Source organism: Orbicella franksi, chromosome 10, assembly GCF_964199315.1.
Source record: "Orbicella franksi chromosome 10, jaOrbFran1.1, whole genome shotgun sequence".
Lineage (NCBI taxonomy): Eukaryota > Metazoa > Cnidaria > Anthozoa > Scleractinia > Merulinidae > Orbicella > Orbicella franksi.
In genome coordinates this window covers 10611615-10623440 of record NC_138154.1, presented here as the reverse complement: position 1 = coordinate 10623440, position 11826 = coordinate 10611615, and the positions used below count along the sequence as shown (strand labels likewise).

Below are 11826 nucleotides of genomic sequence, written 5' to 3'. Positions count from 1 at the left end.
GTTTTCTTTTGCATGGGGTGTCTATTTTATTTTTCGCAGTAACTTGCGTGGATTTTTGTTTTAAATTTAAAAAAATATATTGAAATAATTAGGATTTTTTTGCTTGGTATCTTTAACCATGAAAAGCGACAGTTGCCATATTTGGTCGATTAAATGCCGGTTACCTGTAAGTAGGACGTCAAGAAATGGCAGCAAAAATTACCATAGAATATAAAGAATAAACAAAATAAAATATGCGTGGCCCAGCCAGACAAAAGCTAAAGGGGTTTAAAGAGTTATTAATCGAGAAAATACAGTAACCTTCTTGAAATGCCAGTTCCAAAACAAATTCTGGTGTTCTTTTAAATGAAACAGAAGTCGGCCCCTTACTGCAGTTGCTTGCGTTAATTTCAACGCGAATGATCTCCACTCTTACGAATGTGGATTTCGTTTTCGGTGTCTCCTTACACACGAGTACCTCAATAGCGATTCATAAATGATCAGACTCCTGGAGTGGGGCGGGGGCGGGGGGGGGAGGTTGGGGGAGGCGCGGAGGATTTTTGGGTGATCATTGGATTTTCAGGATGACAGGAGGGGGGATCAGTCATAACTGAGAGCCCAAAGGGAGGATCACTACATGTCACATGCCCACAAAGACTTGGTGGACAGCTATTTGGCACTCTAAAATGGTCCCCTTGATGAAAGATTCCTAATGTTTTCATCACGTGTCTGCTAATTTAAGCACCTGCATCTGGAATATCTTCTGTGCAGAAATGCCACTATAATGGTGTTTTAACGACTTGTCAGCATGGGGTCATTTTCAGCGAGGTACTGTGCTTGAACAAACAAACAAACAAACAAAAACCCTGGGCCAGGAATCATTCGTCTTTAAAAACCGTTGGCCGTGCGATTTAGCCCAGTGCACCACTAGAACCTTTGACGATGGCATTATTTTGCCCACGGGCCTGCTCAATTGCTATACAGGAAAATGCCTTCTCTGTCTCTGTAACAGTCCAGCAATTCTGTTCGTCTCCTTTGACTGTTCATCACGCCCTTGATTTACACAGTGGACGCCATCATGCATAATTAGTTTGGTCCAAGGAGTACCGTGGAACAAAGGTTTCAAGTGTTTTACCATAGAATGAAAATTTAATTCACGAAGAGATCTGATGAAAATATGGGTATATGAGGTCTTCCAACCTGAGAATTATGTTCCAAAAATGGAAAGCGGCCGGGCGTTTTTCACCTGTGGGAGGCTTCCTTCATTCAAAAAAACTCTATGCATTCACCAGGACTGTGGAGAAAAAAACTCTCTTGGAGCTTCTGGAGGGCTAAAACAATTACTTATACAGCAGCAAAACTTGTTTACAGATCACACTTTCGACGTCAAGCCAAAACTGACCTTCTACAGGATTCCCTTATTTGGCACCTTTTGCAAACTTTTCTGTGCATGGCACCGCTAGTATCCTTTGCATACCTGGGAGCTATTGTATATTTTTCTAACTCCTCAGTTTCTCATTCGTTTAGTGAATAACCAAGGGAAAACTAAAAAAAACTATATCAAAAAAACGATAACAAAAAACGAGTTCAAATTCAACTGCATGCTCTTAAGTCAGATCATTGAACGTAAATGAAAAAAGCAAAGAAATACGCTATTTTCAGGAGACGCTATTACCTAAAGTCTATTTAAATGAACCACACATTCAATTTTTAAGCTGTTGATGTCTTTTGGTTTGATTTGGTGATCAAAACTGTTTAGAACCATGGTTTTATCTAGTAGCCTCGTTTTCATGCGATGAAGATCGTCGAGAACTGAAATACCATGCCTTCTCCTCCCGGATCATTGACACACGTGATATCCAGACATTCAGGGTAATTTATAAGCTGTTGATGTATTTTGGCTTAATTTAGTGGTCAAAACAGTTGAGAACCATTGTTTTATTCATCAGCCTCGTTTTCATGCCAATGAAGATTGTCGGGAATTGAAATCTCTGTCTTTTTCCCCGGATCATTGGCACACGTGGCGCCCAGGCTAAATTTGTGTCTTACACCAACAAGAGTCTTTTTCCAAATTTTACACTTTCTTCCACTCTGTAAAGATCTTAAAATCACCCTAAGCCACCTTACTATTAGAAAGATCCCTCGGATTGAATTTGAAATTCCAGTTGTGTGTGCGCGCTCATCACTTTTCAATTATTTCAAGAAATCTAACGTCAAGAAACCGTTAATGTCTTTCTTTTAGTCTTAGTAATATATAATTATATAAGTAATATATAATTATCCGTTTACATCAGGATCGCATAACCTGTAGGCTGTTGGTTACCTAGGCGAGGTATTCAGCGTACAACTGCAGCTGCGACTCTTGAAAGTGAGGTGCGTTGAATATTGCAAAATTCACATAGACGCAAATGAAACGGGGTTTTCTTTCATTTAATTTAACTCTCATCCTACCAATTGGGGTCCAATGAGATCCCAGGTGATAATAAACATTCACAATAGCTCACATGGCTAGACAGAATTTTAAGAATTTATCTCCATCTTTTAGCTGACTTAAATGCAAATGTTACGTTTAGATTCCAGAGGACTACGTTGACAAGTAAACACGTCAAGGAGCTATGTTAATATTTGTATAACCAAATGGAAGCATAATTTACATTAGTTTTCTAAAAATTATTATTGAGTGAGATTTAAAGGAAATCATTGAGGTGTATGTTGTGTGGGAAAAAGTTAATAATTGGGTTATTAATACACCAACGTGGTATGTTGTTTGTTAAATTAACAGTTAAAAAAACTTTTAAATAGAAAAGTTTCTTGAAGGTGATATTCCGGTGTTGTTTTTAGCGCATTTTGTTACGGGGTCTGACTAAACCCGAGTTGGTATGATATGTATGTAGAATATGTTGTAGGATGAGGGTTTAAAAGAAGGTTATACGATTCAAGGAAAATTCATAACCTGACTCGTAAATTTCCCCTGCGACATCGCCGGGTTTCCGCATGACGTCTAACGAGGAATTCCCTCGTCATATAATGAATTTTCCTTTAGAATTTAAGAAAGTGACTTGTGTTTTATCTTCACGCAAAACGTTATAGGACAAAGCCGTGTTTCCTGAGCCACTTCCCTGAGCGAGCACAATCGTCTAATAGTATGCCTATGGCCTTTACCATCACCTGATCGAGTCTGCTCTCACAAGACCGTATCACGTGATCAGTTTTGGCCAATGAGGACAACGGAAACTTTAATTTTAAACTATAATAACAATTAGTAGGCTTTCTTACATGGCAATATTTTCATTTGGATTGATGGCAAAGGCATGTGATCCAATAGTCTCGATAGGGTTATCTGAAAGCAATCTAGAAAATACATAAAAAAGACATTGTAGAATTATGAAATTATAAACAAACCAGACTAACCTGATTTAAAGTGACAGGAAAAAAAAATTAAATAAAGACAAAAACGTCCATAACCGAGAGAGACGATAAGCTATATCATATCATTCTCAGTTGCCATAACTCACTAAGTTTGTTTACTAGTTAATGCTTTTGGCAGACGGCACTCCGCGACTTAAAATGGCCTCCTGTGCCAGAAAGATATGTTACTAACCTTATCTTCTTGGTCCATATTGTCAAGTTTATGGATCCTCGATTTTTCTATTGTATTTTTGGCCCAACCTTGGTCCAAAAGCCGAGGGGGGTAGCGCTCGGTCAGCAACTTACAGTGTAGAAAACGTTCGATTGTTACTAGGAAACTATCCCATGGATAACGCCGTGCTGAAGTCGGATACTTAGAAGTTTATCCTTCAAGAAGTAACCTTTTAATCTTTTAGCGAGACAGTTTTTAGAAATAGACCCTTTAATCTACATCCGTAACTCTGACTAGGTTGGCAATACTGACATAAGTCGCACTATTTTATATTTACTACCCAACCCCCCAAAACGTCGAGGCTATCGCTCTCTTTCCTGACTTAATTCTCTCGTGCGATGTTAATATTGTAAGCAATGTTGCTGCTGTAGTTAATGTTAGTATTGTACGTAAGGTTATTATTTAAACTAACTTCATCGTACTACGTATGCAAAAAAACAAAAAAAAAAACAAAAAACAAAAAAGAAGAAAAAAAAAAGAAGAAAAATCATCGAAAATCGCTTGAAAACAGCCGGTGAAAGAATGTTGATGGTAATCCAAAGATCATGCGAAATTTTATTCTTCTGGAGATTTCAGAAGATGATCCGGTAACTTTTCTTGTTCGCTTTGTTCCAGAAAACACTGAAAATCAAGCGATTACCTACATTATGCAAACTAAGTCTCTGCAGTTTATAATGTATATTTTGTTAATTCAGTTGATCATGATTCAATTTTTACGTACAGTATCTTCATATTCGCCAGGGTCTTGAATGCTTGATCAGGGATTTTCTGGAGACGATTCTCACTGAGTAATCTAATAAAATTGAAATCCAAACATTTCGTTATCAATTTCAAATCGGTTCCACAGCTATATTACAGCATTCAGCATGTCGGATTTACAAAACTGTCTGCGATACCGAAGAAGTAATCACTACCACACAGAAAGCATGTTACGATATCAACTGTGATGGTAGAGTAATTGTAAATAAAAGCTCTTGAAGCATAAAGGTCTTGTGAAATTTTGAGGGGCTAAGACAGTACAGAATGACAGAATGACTTCACTATAGATTTTAAAGTCTTCTTTTGTTTTGAAGGCATAAGCGTAAATATTACGTGAGGCTGGAGAAAGTTGTATTACTGCGCCTTTCAGTAACATGCGGACTCTAAAATTCAATGCCAAACGGACAAATGCGTTTTCCGCTACCGTCAGTCAAATGTTCGGTGGCTCCTTCCAGCTTCCGACTACTGCCGAGCACTGTTTCGTTGTCTGAACTGTGCTCAATGATTTGATTAGCGCGCGCTCGGTAGTAGCCGGAAGATGGGAGAAGCCGCCAAACTTTTGATTGACGGTAGTGAAAAACGCATTTGTCGGTTAATCTTCGCATGTTATTGAAAGGCGCAGTAAGCTATTCATCAAGATCATAAAATTATTTCACTGTCCAAGACGCAATGTGTCTCTAATGGGCAACTGAAACCCCTGGCTACAGTGTCCATAATGGGAGTGGCAATTTTAATGTTTTTAATTTGCATACTTACAAATATTGAAGATTTTTAAGGTTGAAAAATGTTTCATTTGATATGGTGCTTATGAGATTGTTGTGCAGAAATCTGAGAAAAGTTACGCAAAAAGTATGTCAGTAGGTTTAATCCTCGAGAGTAACAAGCAAACTCGTACCCCACCGAGGAGAGGGAAGGGGTAGGGTGGGGGTGGCGTGGGGCGAGATGAGGATGAAACACAGCCATGGGTTATTATGCGATTTTTTTAGCTATGACGTAATAGAACATAACAAAGTGTCTTGAAGTCCACTGGGTTGGATCGTATTTATTAGATCCGAAATCTTGGTGCTAATTCTGCAATGCTGCTAAATCGAACTGATAAAAAAGGGGGCTACATCGAAAAAACAAAAAATGAAACAAGCGGGGCCGAGGTAAGGAGTCCCGGAGTCTGTATGAAACACGGGGAATGGAAAACACGAAGTCTTGTGGAAAACACGGGGTCTACGTGGAAAACACGGCGTACCATTTGTTTTCGCCAAAATATGAACTTTCCTCCCCCAAATGAGAAGACGTAATTTTGTTAGTTTAAATTACAATGAAAATCAATTAAGCATCTTGGCGAGAAACGCTTTTCTCGATTGAAAAAAAAAAAAAAGCAAAGTAAACATTTGGTGAGAAAGAAAACCGTCCAAAAGCCAACGTGTCCTGCACTGGTTTCCTTTTAAGACATCTATTTTATTTAGCAGTAACTGTGCGTGTATTTTTAATAAGCAATGGTAATAGGACTGAGTGGAGTCCAATTCGGTCGGTTATCATAAGAGTGACAACAAAATCGGACGACCGCGCAGCGGGAGTCCGATTTGTTTATCACGAGTATGATTACAGACCGAATTGGACGACACGAGGTCTTATTACCAATTAATCATAAAAATTACAATTTCCGAGAAACGAAGAATAGCCAAGTTATGAAAGAAGGGGAAAATTGGCATTAAAAAACCTACAAAGGAGATGAAACATTCTAAGGTCACCGCGCCTTCTACCGGCAATTAGGCCCCAGAAACAGAAAAGCAAGCGCGCGAGCGCAGGCACGTAACTACAACTTTGAATGTGATTGGTTGATTTAAACTATAACTTTGAATTTGATTGGCTTATTGAACTGTCCGATAAGAAACAGTCCAATAACAAACTGTCCGATAACAACTTGGCGAGTGAATTAGTGGAAAATAGGAGTTTTTTAAACCAATCCCAACCGAGGAAATTGCAATTTTTATGATTACCTTTGCAAAAGGTCTTAATGTGATGTCACACCTGAACAGCAAAGGGTATGACATAATAAAGTTGTGTTGTAATGTATTGTAATGTATTGTATTGTATTGTATTGTATTGTATTGTATTGTATTGTACTGTATTGTATTGTACTGTATTGTATTGTATTGTATGGTATGGTATGTATGCTATCGTGTCGTATCGTATCGTATCGTATTGTATTGTATCGTTTCGTGTCGTGTCGTGTCGTATCGTATCGTATTGTGAATAATGAAATAATGAAAAGATTGTTTTGCGTAGTATCTTAAACAATGAAAAAGTCTTTCCATACAATTGCTAATAACCACTTCCGACTGCAGACCTACGTTCAGCGCGCGACTAATGAACACAACAGCTACATGAAATAATACAAAAGTAATTATAAACCTGGAGTCCGATCATTTATTAAACGACAGGGCATATCGCTAATGACGTCCCAGTCGGTAGTTGACGCAAGGGGAATAACCTTGTAACTTCACCAGAGCGACATTTTTTTGTGAACTCATATACGGAGACACCAAAAACGAAATCCATATACGTAAGAGTGGGGATTTTCGCACTGAAACAGACTCAAGCAACTACAATACTGCGCAGACTTCTGTTTCATCACCAGAATTTATTTTGAACACCAGAATTTATTTTGGAACTGGCATTTAAGAGAAGGTTACTGTATTTTCTCAATTAATAACCCTTTAAACTCTCCTAGCTTTTGTTTCAAATTTGGCCCGGCTTGTCTAGACATATTTCATTTCTACATTCTAGTTAAGCTCGGTGTTTATTCCTTATATTCTAGGGTAATTTTTGTAGCCATTTCTTGAGGTCCTAATTACAAGGTATAACCGGCGCTTAATCGAGCAAATACGGCAACTGTCATAACTTGACATACACATTTCTTCATGGTATAAAAATTTATTCCGCTCACTGTTCGAACAAATACATATATGTTATTTGCCGGCTTAGGGTCGGTCCATATGGTGAAAAACTGTGACCTCGGGCTTGAAAATGCTGCCCGAGGCCGCATTTTTTTTTTCCTGCAGTAAATTGGTTTTACAGATTACAAATGGGTTTGTTTATGCAACTCTTGTCATTGAATCGGCTTGCGCGCCGTCTACTAATGATTTGTAAAAAATCTCGGCAACGAGCGAGTAACTCAGATAGTAGACAAAGAAAGATGTATTAAAAAACAGATTTTTTTCGAGCTAGTTAAGTTCTCCAAACTTAAGCTCTCCAAAATTGTTTTTGCGGTGTGAAATTTCGTGCGAAGTTTAACGTTTTACTACAAAAACAATTTCTGTCAGTCGTTGCTTTTAAAATCACTTGAAATCAGACTTTTCTACCGTAAATTAAATAGCAGAAAGCTGCGAAATTCGTTGAGTGCATTCCACAGAAATTCTCCTAAATACAGCAACGATCAGAGGTAAACTCGACTGAAATTGACTCAAATTTTAGGGCGAGAGAAACACAGGATTACGCGCCAAAACAGCGCCAAGCTCCAAACAACCAAGCAAACTCTCACAACTTCAAAACACTTAATTGAATTTACTTACAGTGACTTTCCTTGCCATTCTAAAGTGAACAGAGATAAACTTGCGTTGACTAATCGTCGATGGACGTGTAAAAAGGCAAAAGATTGACGATTACCGCTAACTTTTAGAAGCGAAATTTAGGCAGCGAAGAAAAAATCAGGCCCGTGGGCCGTATCGTAAAAAGCTGGACCGGTCACGTGCGCATGATTAGCCAATCAAGTTCGAGGATTTAGGAATCCGGCCCGCTCAGATGCTTGATAAACAAATAATTTATTTTATTTTACTTTTTCTAAAAAAGACCTAATTGAATCCTCAAGGAATCAGAGGGTCAAGATAGGGGATACTTTTTCAGAGTGGCTACATGCAAGACGAGGCGTGCCTCAGGGAAGCGTCCTCGGTCCCATGTTTTTCAATATTTTCATAAATGACATTTTCTTGTTTTGCGGGGATGTTAAGTTAAATGCTTATGCAGACGATCACCAAATATATTCATCGGACAGTGATCCTGTTGCGCTAGATGGGCGCATGCGTAACGCAGTCGAAACAGCAAACCGGTGGTACCGGCAAAATGGAATGTTGGCCAAAAAAGTCAACAACCAGTTTAATGTAATGCTTAGGTTCAGAAACCTTATTTCCAAAGACATTTTAGTGAAACTGTATAAGGCCTACATACTCCCTCATTTTGATTATTGCTCAACAGTTTGGCACTTTTGCGGTGCCAACAACAGGGACAAAATAGAAGCTCTTAACAAAAGGATTCTGAGATTCATTCTAAGCGATTTTGAATCGTCTTATAATGTGCTGCTAGACAGGGTAAACTGTCTCCAACTTCATGATCAACGCATCTGTAAATTCCTTACTACCTTGTACAAAAGTCTATTTTTCACTAGCTATCCGGCCTATATGAGAAACATGTTCTCGTTCCGTTCTACTTCATACAACATGCGTGGAAACTATATACTGGAAATGCCCAAACCTAAAACTACAACTTTTGGTCTCCACTCCTTTACTTATCTGGCAACAAAAAAATGGAATTCTCTACCCAATTTTATAAGGTTATGTAACTTCTCAGACTTCAAAAAGCACATCAGTAAAACCAATTCATAAAACATGTAAATGACAATTTTATAATTAGTTAACATAAGTCAATTGTAAATATGTAAATAGCAATTTCTATTTTAATTTTTCGTTATCAAATATTTTGTTGCTCGGAAATATTAGCTTGTCAAGCTACTCTGAAATTCGAGCTTAAATAAAGTTTATGTATGTATGTGTGTATGTATGTGAAGGTGAATTAATCAACAGGACACGAGCGTGGGACAAAGAAAAATTCTGAGTCCCCAACAGGAATCGAACCCATGACCTCCCGAACACCGGGCGGGCGCTCTATCCACTGAGCTACGAGAACTCATGGAGAACAAGGTCATTTAACTGAGTTCATATATGACAGGTGTCCTGCATACTGCTAGCTCATTACCGAGCTTAAAATTCACCATCTTTATTAACTTATCAAAGATATAATTAATATATAGATTTAGGCCAGCCTAAAGCGTAGCTCCTGGGCCGGGTTGTTCAGAGCCAAATAACCCAGGAAATGGTAGAATTTTGATTTGAGTTTTGTAACTTTGCCGTGAGGTTTTCTGTATATTGTTTGGCCTTCTGTTTGGAGTTTTAACGATGACTATATACACAAGAGAAAGCAGTAAAAAGCATTTGTATAGACGAAAAAGTTATAATTCGGTTAACTGTTAATCCTGGGTTACCGTTAACCGGCTTCCGAACAATCCTGCCCTGTTTTCAACAAGTTGACCTGGGATGAGCCCGCGATCCAATCCAAAACCAGCACTTTGTCAGCGGTCAACTTCAAAAAAACACGCGACCGCGATGAGCTGTAAACTTAAGCCCGCGATATGTCACGTGATACTGGTCAGCGGATACCTTGTTTTGACAGGTGTCAATTGATCATAACATGGATGTCCAATATCAAAGAAATACACGGTAAACCAAGGCTGCATGTCTCTGTCAACCTATTATTTGGAGTATGGCCACCATGTTGCGCGACTCCGTCGTCGTCGTCGCCATCGTGCGTACGCGCCCACGAGCAATACCGCTAGCCATGATAACCACGAGAAAATCAATTCATGGGTTTCCTTTTCTTTCCTATACGAGTATGGGGCTCCGCTTGGCGGCTCTTCGGGCCGCCGGAGCTCCGCTATAAGTAATCAAATTTCTTTAGTTTATATTTTCTTTACAGAATACCGTGCACAGGCGCGTTATGTTGCTTTGTGCTTTTATTATTAGACCCTGTGTTATCCACACTTAAGTTGCTGCTAAAAATAAAATAGACGCCCCAAAAGAAAACCAATGCACGACACGTTGGCTCTTGAATGGTTTTGTTTCTCAAGAAATGCTTAATTTGGTTTTTTGATCGAGAAGCGCGTTTCACCTCGAGATGTTAAATTGATTTTCACTGCAGTTTAAACTAACAAAATTTCGACTTCTCATTTTAGGGAGGAAAATTCATATTTTGGCGAAAAAAAGGTACCCCGTTTTTTCTACTAAGACCCCACTTTTTCCACTGAGACCCCGTGTTTTACACCAGCTCCGTGTTTTCCACAACCCGTGTTTTCTACAGACCCCGAGAACCCGTACCCTGTACCCCGGCCTCGCGTTTTCCATCTAGCCGGAAAAAAGGGAAAAGAGGACAAATTTAAACTAACTCCGCTGCCAAATGACAAGCAGAAACAGTTGACGATACTGAAACTTCCGAGATCACAAAGTACATCTCGGATATATCCTCTGATCCCTTTCACCTTTGCACGCTGGGGGTTAATTTTAACTACTAAACTGCTAAACATTAAGTACTAAAAAGCGGTCACTTTAAAAAGAATACAAACATCAAAATCACAAACGAAACGGACTAGAGATCAAAATCTGAGACTGCTGGCTTCTAAATGTTTTGTGTAGCAAGGTTAAAGTTTTTTCATTTTAACATACAGGTATCGAAGCCACAACAAGCTGGAGAATACTCCTGTAGGTAGATATTGAATCTCATTTGACGCCAAATCCCTGCGAAAAAAAATAATATTATAAATAAATAAATAAACAAAATTTAAAACAAAGTAGTATAGGGGGAGTCAAACAAATACCGTTTCGCAGAGGGAGCTTTATTTCACCTTATCGCAGCCCCCACCATCAAGTCTGGCCCTCACAGGCTCGGGCCGGTTGAACCTGGGGGCTGCGAAACGGTGAAATTCAGCTCCCTCTTTGAAACAGTATTTGTTTGACTCCCCCTATACTACTCACAACAAATGGGCGCAATTGGAAACAAGCGAGCCCGCTGTTATACCGCCCGAGCCGCGATGTCTCGAGCGCCAAACAAGTGCGGGTGGCTGATGCAGGGCCAGAAAGAAAGCTGCGGGAAGCGTTGTTACGGGACCTTTTGCAAGCAGCACAACTACCAGCAAAAGAAAGGGATGAGAATGCCAGCCCCATGTCAGGTCTGCGGGCTCGGGGTGCTATGTTACTACCGGTTATGCAGGGGATGCGGAGGAAAAAACGCAAGTCAGCGGCTAACGCGGAAGCGTGAAAAAGCGAAGAAAGCTTTCGAGCTCGTTCTTCTCGAGCTAAAGGCAACCCAATTGGAGAAATGAGGGTTTGTATTATACCGCAAGGAACTATGGCTTCCAACAACCGAAGGTATCCCCTGGAAGAAAGCTGCGAACTTTCCGAGGCCATTCAAAACCTCCCTCCAGAGCTTCGTGAGATGATTCTCAAGGAGTTGATCGCGATAAAACTCAAGGAAAAAAAGGAAATCGGGTGGGGCAAAGTACACGAGAACATTTTAAAACTGCCCTTCTGTGAACTCAAGCAGCAGATTTCGCCCATGATAATATACCT

General features: G+C 39.5%; 1 long non-coding RNA gene across 2 annotated transcripts in view; it reads right to left on the bottom strand.

Annotated features, from left to right (window-relative positions):
- Window positions 1–2710: 2710 nt before the first annotated feature.
- The window catches only part of LOC145500504 (uncharacterized), a 47469-nt gene continuing 38353 nt past the window's right edge, over window positions 2711–11826 (bottom strand). Inside the window, exons 5-6 of one of the 2 annotated variants that reach the window (XR_014051099.1) lie at window positions 10924–10995; window positions 2711–5206 (exon numbers count right to left, since the gene is read on the bottom strand). This is a non-coding gene — a long non-coding RNA (uncharacterized LOC145500504). Of the gene's footprint in view, window positions 5207–10145; window positions 10996–11826 lie in introns of those variants that run through there. The other variant, XR_014051100.1, reaches the window with a different exon arrangement.